Source organism: Sturnira hondurensis, unplaced genomic scaffold, assembly GCF_014824575.4.
Source record: "Sturnira hondurensis isolate 20B ecotype Veracruz unplaced genomic scaffold, ASM1482457v3 Scaffold0021214, whole genome shotgun sequence".
In the NCBI taxonomy this organism is placed as follows: domain Eukaryota; kingdom Metazoa; phylum Chordata; class Mammalia; order Chiroptera; family Phyllostomidae; genus Sturnira; species Sturnira hondurensis.
Genome location: NW_028093845.1, coordinates 1,111,502 through 1,119,908, shown reverse-complemented (window position 1 = coordinate 1,119,908; position 8,407 = coordinate 1,111,502). Strand labels below are relative to the sequence as shown.

The 8,407-nt window shown below is 44.0% G+C and overlaps 1 non-coding gene across 1 annotated transcript; it reads left to right on the top strand.

Annotated features, from left to right (window-relative positions):
- The first annotated feature begins 6,764 nt into the window (after window positions 1-6,764).
- Window positions 6,765-6,871, top strand: LOC118977187 (U6 spliceosomal RNA). The gene has a single exon (XR_005064467.1). It is a non-coding gene; the product is annotated as a U6 spliceosomal RNA (small nuclear RNA).
- The last annotated feature ends 1,536 nt before the right edge of the window (window positions 6,872-8,407 follow it).

Sequence of the window (8,407 nt, the reverse complement as noted above, 5' to 3'; positions counted from 1 at the left end):
TTGGTAAGAAATCAAGGACAAATTAGGAAGATGCTGTAGGTTAAGAGCTATAAACATGATTTAAATAGAAAAATGTTTTTATGTACAGGGAGCAAGAAAATGTATATAAAGATAATGTTAAGATTATAATTGCATATTTTAATAATTTCTGAAATGTGTGCATTCCTATCACTGGGGTCAGTGATAGAATAGAAATAGGTAGAGTAGGACCCTCTAATTAGATCACTGTTAGCACAAAGGAAAAAATGGAATTATTTGCATAAAGAAAGTGACTAGGGCGAGTGCACTGTTTTTCTGTGCATAGCTGTCCTCATCCCAAAACCCCTATTTTTACTTCATTCAACCACTGTTGAGACTCTGGTCAAACTGTTCATTGAGACATGACTCTCCCCCAGCATCTCTTACAAAGAATTACATAAAAGAAATAAAAGTTCTGTCCTTCTGAAATTAGGAAGAATATGATGAATATTGGGAAAGTTTGAGATAGACGATCTAATATATGTGAAAAGGCTTCCCTTTAAAAAAATAGCCTGCATTAATTAAAATTGTTGTGTTCTATTCCTTAAAAAGTTTGTAAGCTTACAAATGAGTGAGAAAAATAGTAAGCTCAGAATACTTCACAGATCCTTGGAGTCACCTTCTCAGTGTGGCAGCAACTTCTCCTGCAAGGCCCCCCTTCTGCCAAGGATGAAAGTAAACAAGACACGGTCTGCTTGGGGAGGAGAGGTGGCCAATCCTTCAAAAGGGAAGGGCCATGAGCAGCGGTCAGTTTCTCAGGGGAAAAAGGCCTTGAACCCCTTCCTCCAGGGGATTTTATTGGATCGTAATACAGGAATACAGGGCGGCAAGGATCAAACAATGAATAACATTTCAAAGAAATCTGAGGGCTTAATCTGAGTCAGAGTCTGTCAGGAAGAGAGTTTTGCAGGAACTTTAGGGTTTCCTGCTCAGACCCTTAACATATGAATGAAAGCACTCTTAGCAAAGCAGGTTTCACAGGTTTATCAGGAATACTTTGTGATGCTAGATATTTCCACCCCTCACGCTCTAGGAAGGCAAGAAGCTGCACCCCTCCCCACTCCCCATCAGGTATTCAGGCTTAAGGGGATTAGAGCCAGGAGGTGCTTCTCCCAGACAGAAATGGGGACTCGGGTTATGAAAGAGTCCATTGCTCACTCTTTGTTGCAGCCCCCAGAGTCCTTCCATGATGGCCTCCCAAGTGATTAAGTTTGGCTTAGGTTACCCCCTTCTGTGAGGGGTCTTACCCGCCATTGACTTCCAAACAAGCTTTGGGGGCAGGGAGAGAAAACTGAGGTAGCGTTTGCTACCCAGAGACAAGCTTTGTCTCCTGTGGCTCGCATTCTGGAGGTCACTAGCTCATCCTTAGCCATGGGAGATAGTTACAATTCCCGAAACCAGGCAGAGTAGTCCACAACAACTCAGAAAGACCCTGGAGGTATTGCTGGGAGGTTTTGTTTGCTGCAATTAGCAGGATGTTGTGACACCACAGACCCTGGTGAGCATGCGCTTCCAGCAGAGATTACCTTCCCCTGTCTGGAGGCATGGCTAGCAGGGGCCCTGTGGCTTTGGTCTCACCTCCCATTCGTGTAGCCAGGACCTGCTTCTCTGAGTAATCTCCCTGGTGGGAACCCCAGGGCCAGGCCTCCTGGTTAGCATCCAAATTCTGGAAGTACCTCCCTGCGTGGGAACTTTGGAAATGTTTTTAAGCCTCTCACTTCTTTGAGTTCCTCTTGTTCTCATCATCAGGGCCAAGTACTCTATTTCTGTGCCCTTTCATGCCCATTTTGCTTTTCAAATTTCCAAATATGTGGCATTTTGTGCCCTCCTCTCTAAAACGTAGAAACCAAGTTCACAAGTCATCTGCTTGGCACAATATCATCATGTGATCTTCTCCACATGCCCGGTCTGTGTTCACACAGCAAAGGCAACAACCAAGACATGGTGCCATTGTCCTCCTCCCCTTGTCCCTTGTCACATCGATTAGAGGAGGCACACAGAGAGGTGGGGCCCTTCTCTCGGTCCTGGAAACAGCTCAGCACACTCTGGGCTCCCAACCTCCCAACTTGGGCGCTTTTACTTATGGCCAAAATTGAGACACTTAAAACGCCATTGGATATATTCTGGTTAGGCTGCAACACAGCTACAGAATAATTTTAAATTCTTATCTGGTGTTATCTAAACATAGCCCACAGACAGTTGCTGTTCCATTTATTTATATACCTGAGCCTGTATTTTTGTCAGTCTGTTTTCTTTTGTCCATTTTCTTTTGTCCACTTGCATTTGTCCATTTCTATTCATTCTATGTTCTGAGGATTTTCCTTGGCAAAAGTGCAGCTGTCAGTGTATGTAGGAACCCGAGAGAGCCCCATCATGGTTTCGCTGTGCTACAGTGAAGTTGGGGCCACTGTAGGGACACCTCTGCCCCCCGCCCTAGTTTTTATGCCATTGTTTTAATAGGGCAGCTTAGGTCTTGAGAATATCACAGCAGCTGTTATTACATAATAAATTCAGGAGTAGACCTTGTGTGAGATTCTTAATGCTGCATTCATAGTTCCTCATCAGACTAGCATTGGATTACTGACCTCAATGGATAGTTGTCCAACCAAAGATAGGAATATTTTCAAATAAGATTCTTTAAAAAAAATGCTTTCAATAAACTTTGCATACCACATTTCTCTTGGGATAATATTTAGCAGAGTTGTCTAGTCAACAAAAAGGACACCCTATTGTTTAAAATGCCCTGAATATATAGATATCAAGTATTTATTTGAAATGTTATAAACACAGAAATTGCAAGTGATAGATTGGGTTATTTGATTTCAGTGCCGAGCGACACTGATATCCAAAATGCCTTATGTTTTTATGTCTGGCAAGAAATACATTTTCCTTCCTAGGTGAGTGAGTTTTCTGACAGAGATCTTCAGATCACAACAGTGAGGTTAAAGTCTGGAAGCTTTTTGGATGCTTCTGACCAAAATTATTTCCATTCAGGTATATTTTGTTTGAGGAAAGGGGGTGGGCAGAAGGTGAAAACCAGCCAACCAACCAAGCAACCAACCCACAAACAAGTATATGTGAAGCAACAGGAACATTCCTTCACTGCTGGTAAGGACATAAAATAGTACAGCCACTCTGAAAGACAGTTTGGCAGTTTCTTACAAAACTAAACATGCTCTTATCATAGGATCCAGCAATCAAGCTCCTTGGTTGATCTACTCAAAGAAGCTGACTACTTAAGCCTGCACAGAAACCTGTACACAGATATTTATAACACTTCATTATAATATCCAGAATTTGTAAGAAACCAAGATGTCCTTCAGCAGGTGAATAAACTGAAGTCCACTCACACAATGCAACATTAGTCAGCACTATAAAGAAATTAGCCTTCGAGCAATGAAAAGACATGAAGAAACCTTAAATACACATCACTGAGTGAAACAAGCCAATCTGAAAAGAATACATACTGTATGATTGCAACTGTATGACATTCTGGAAAAGGCAAAACTATTGAGACAGTAAAGAAATCAGTGGTTGCCAGGGGTTGGGAGGACAAAGGGGTGAACAGGCAGGGGACAGAGAGAATTTTTAGGCCAGTGAAAATACTCTTGATGATATCAAAATTATGGATACACGTCATTTTACATTTGCCCAAACCTGCTGACCATACAACATCAAGAATGACCGTAATGTAAACTAGACTTTGGGTGACGATGATGTGTCTGTGTAGGTTGGTCGGTTGTAAAAATGTACCACCTGGCAGAGATTGAGAATGATGGGGGAAGGCTTTTTTGGGAGTGGGGGCAGAGGGCATATGGGGAATCTTTGTACCTTCACCTCAGTTTTCCTGTGAACCTAAAATTACTATGAAAAAAATAAGTCTTAAAAAAGAAGATTGTGCTGGGTGCTGCATGAAAACAGGAGCAGTTAGAAGCACTTCCTCCTACTTGGCTCTGAGCAGGGTGTCCCGACTTATCCTACAGCCCGGGTGCAGTTTCCCACCGCACCATCTCACCTCGGCTGAATGAGGCACATGGGGCCTTTTTTTTTTCCAGCTGTGGATCAGTAGAAATAATTGATCACAAGCGTCTCTGTATTTGGGCTTCTCTAGGAAATGTCACAGCACCCATGACCTTGAAGTTCCACCCATCCGTGGAAAGGAGTTTCCAGCAGCCACAAGGGAAGGCTGGACACTCTCCCTTGAACAGTTAAATCTGCGAGCATGTGGCCCATTGCTTTATACTTGCTAAAGGTTGTGCTGTCTGTACTCAGCATGTTTATCTGGGGTGGGGCGTTGTGTTGTGTGTGTTTTCATTAAGTATATATTTAAGGTCCCAGTAGTTTATAAAAAAGAAAACAAACAACAAAGCAAAACCAAACTTCTGCTGTCTGGGAGCCAGGGTGGTACCAGCCAAACATCACAAGTTTAAACCTTGTGGCCTGGAAAGGAGTCAAGAGCTGATGAGGAGCACAAGGACTCCATCTCCATGGCAACAGTGGGTTTTCCCAGGGGGTTCTTGCATGGCAGGGATTGTGAGAAGGGCCGCAGATGTGGGTTCTGGGTCCTTCTTTTTATCCTTTTCTGACCCTGTGTTTAAACTGGTGTCGCTGCTCCCTATGTTAGCTCTTAGAGCTATTTATTTGTGACACCCCACTTCCTGGGTTGGCCGGTTTATTTTAAGTTACTTAGAAAGGAAAAAAAAACCCTACATATTTTTAGCCAGGTACAGTGTCAGGTGTGAAGCGTGAGGCGTGGGAAGGGAGTGAGAAAGGGGGCTTTGTCTTCCAAAAAGGGAACTGTTACAACGACATGCCAGAGGAGACCACGATGAAAAGAACTGAATGGAAATGCATCAAACAGGCCCTGCAGCCCAGAGAAGCAGCTGATAGAAGGCATTTGCTGCTTGACTGGCTCTTCTGCTGACAGACAAGACCTTCCCCAGGTGTGCCTCCGCTCCCCCGGTAGGACCTTCTGGGCTCCTCCTTGTCGTTGTTATTGTTGCAGCTGCTGCAAGTTGCTGAGGAAAGACCTGACTGGAAAGAGGGACACAAGGGCCTCTCTGCCAGCTGCAGCTCTCCACCCCCGTGCACATCACAGCAAGGCCCCGGTGGACCCATTTCACTTGTAAAGTGTGAATATGAAGGGAAAATTCTGGCTTCAAATGTAGACAGGTTTGTCCTGTGAGGTGGAAACTTAGTTCTGGCATAACTCAGGGTGACAGGCTCACATACTCCATTGTGACTTAAGGGAGCTGTCAAAGCCCAGATGCCTCTAGAGCCAGGCAGGGCAAGGCAATTAAGACTGGTGAGGCCTGTGACAAAGGATATGTGCCCTCCAAACTAAGGCCAATAGCTGTCATTTATTAAGCCCATATTCTATGCCAGGCTCAAAGAATTTCACTTATTCGCTTCCTTAATCCTCCCTCCAAATCTGTGAGGTAGGTGCTATTACTAATCCCAGTTTCAAGATGAAGACACAGGTGCAGAGAAGTTAAGTGATTTTTGAGGATTATATGGTTGGTTGGTGGCAGAGCAGGAAGCCAGAGCCAGGTCTCTTCACTGTCCACTGACTTTGTCGGTTCAGGCTACTAGAACAGAACACCACAGACTGGGTGGTTTAAATGACAACCATACATTACTCACAATCTGGAGGCTGGAAGTTCACGATCAAGGAGCTAGCAGATTTGGTGTCTGGTAACAGCTTGCTTCCTGATTTACAGATGGGTCTTCTCACTGTGTCCTCACCTGGCAAAGGGAAAGGAAACTCTCTGGGGTCTTTTACAAGGATGCTCATCCCATTATGAGGGCTCCACCCTCATGATCTCACCACCTCCCAAGGGCTTCACCTCCTAATACCCTGTGGGTTAGGGTTTCAACACAGGAATTGGGTGTGGGGGGACACACACAAACATTCAGTTCACAGCACCCACACCTACATTTGAGCTGTACTGCTTCTAGGTTCTGCATCTGTGAGTGCACATTGAGTTGAGACGGTTAAACAATAAGATCATGGAAGATTTTGATGAAGACAGATGAGGGGATCATCTATAAGGACCAAGCTGGCTTGTCAAAGAACTCACTGACATGTGGCATTGATGATGGCAGGGATGAGGAGAAGTTGGCACAAGACCCAGGTTAATGGTTGGCACCATGACTGAACCTTAAAAACAGAATCAAGAGTGCTGAACCCAAACAGGCGTGGGCTTACTATTGTTCTCTAGGAAGGCAGGGGTAACTTCATTAGCTGTGCTTATGGTAGGGAAAAGAATAAAAGTTCTACCACAGGCATACAGCGTGACCTTAAGGGATGACTGGAAGACAATAGATGACAGAAAGCAAAGCTGGTCACCTACTATGTCACTTGCCTTTTCTTCATAAAAAATTAACCTTCAAGCTAAAAAAGGTAAAATTCATTCACTGTGAGGAAATTGAAGCCCAGATAGGGGAGACAATAGCAAGCACATGGCCAACTTCTTTGAGTTACAGTCTCAGAATGCTGAAAGACTGTGCAGAAATGCCAGTGACATCTTTCCTATCAAATTCTGGAAATTTGGAGAAAAAGAGCAAGGTACCAGAAGCTATAAGGCTTTTGATTTTCTCCAGCCATGGACATCTGGAAGTTAGTGGGTATTTCTAGGCTGACCATAGGAGGAATAGCACTGGATTATGTGGCTTAGTCAGTATGGGGTTGAAGTATATTTTGCCATGAATTTCAGGTTGGATGAGAGCAGAGGCAAATGAGAACAGTGCTCGCTTTGGCAGCACATACACTAAAATTGGAATGAAACAGAGAAGATTAGCATGGCCCCTGCACAAGGATGACACACAAATTCGTGCAGTGTTCCATATTTTTAGATGCTCGATATCGCTAGCTGTCAGAGAGATGCAAATTAAAACCACAATGAGATACCACTTTACACCAGTCAGAATGGCCATCATAAACAAAGAAACAAACAACAAGTGCCAGAGAGGTTGTGGGGAAAAGGGGACCCTAGTTCACTGTTGGTGGGATTGCAGACTGCTACAACCACTATGGAAAGCAGTATGGAATTTTCTCAGAAAACTAAAAATGAACATGCCTTTTGACCCAGCAATTCCACTACTAGGAGTATATCCCAAGAACCCTGAAGCACCAATCCAAAAGAACCTATGTACCCCAGTGTTCATAGCAGCACAATTTACAATAGCCAAGAGTTGGAAGCAACCTAGATGCCCATCGGTAAATGACTGGATCAAAAAACTATGGTACATTTACACAATGGAATTCTATGCTGCAGAAACAAGGAAGGAACTCCTACCCTTTGCAACATCATGGACGGAACTGGAAAGCATTATGCTGAGGGAAATAAGCCAGGCAGTGAAAGACAAATACCATATGATATCACCGTTAACAGGAATCTAAACAACAAAACAAACAAGCAAGCAAAATATGACCAAAGACACTGAAATAGGGAACAGGCTGACAGGGTCCAGAGGGGAGAGGGGAGAGAATCACAGGGGAAAAGGGGATAGACTCACATGAACAAGTCTAAAGGACACATGGACAATAACTAAGGTGGGGTGCAGAAATGGGAGGGAGGTGGGGAGCACTGGGGGGGGAAGGGCTGGGAATATAAGACAGAAAACTGTACTTGAACAAGAATTTAAAAAATAATAATAAAATAACTATACAAAAAAAGAGAAGCAAATGAGAACAAATACTGGGAAAACTGGGAGGGAGCTGGGGAAGAGGTAGCTTCATGGGCAGGGAGCTAGCACCATCACGCCAGTTCCTATGCTCATTAGGGTCCCATATCCGGTAGAGCCCCAAGTCCAAGATTCTTCTCATCTAGGAAGAGCAATCTCCAGGAAGGTCCATCTTTAGGATGACCCTATCCTTAGGATGACCTTTTCCCCAGGAGGACCCCAACCCCTGGGGTGTCCATTTACAGGTTTCCCCCATGATCTGGTGCCCTCTGTGGGTTGGGGTGGAAGGCCCATGACAAAGGGATATCCACTCTACTCTTCGCTCCCAACCAGCTCCTCACTCACATTTTGCACCAAGCCCAGCAAATGTTATCTCCAGCCCTGGAGTGAGAGGAGAGATGATGAGAAGTGTGTAGTGACTCAGTCTGATGGTTGATTAGGATCAAATTGTGTTCACAGCCAAGTCTACTTGAAGTAAAATAAAAGATGTGAATTTCTGAGTCAGTCAAGAAACATTCAAGTCAACACTCAAGTAGAAAATAGAAAAAGTGAAGAATTGGTACAGAACAGTAAGAAGAGAAATCAAGGTACATTTCTCCTGGAAAATAGTGCATAATGAGGTGAGAACCTTTCTGAACAGCACACGCATACTAAATGCTTAGAGCACCCCTTGATGCAGTAAGTAAGCATAATATCAATGACA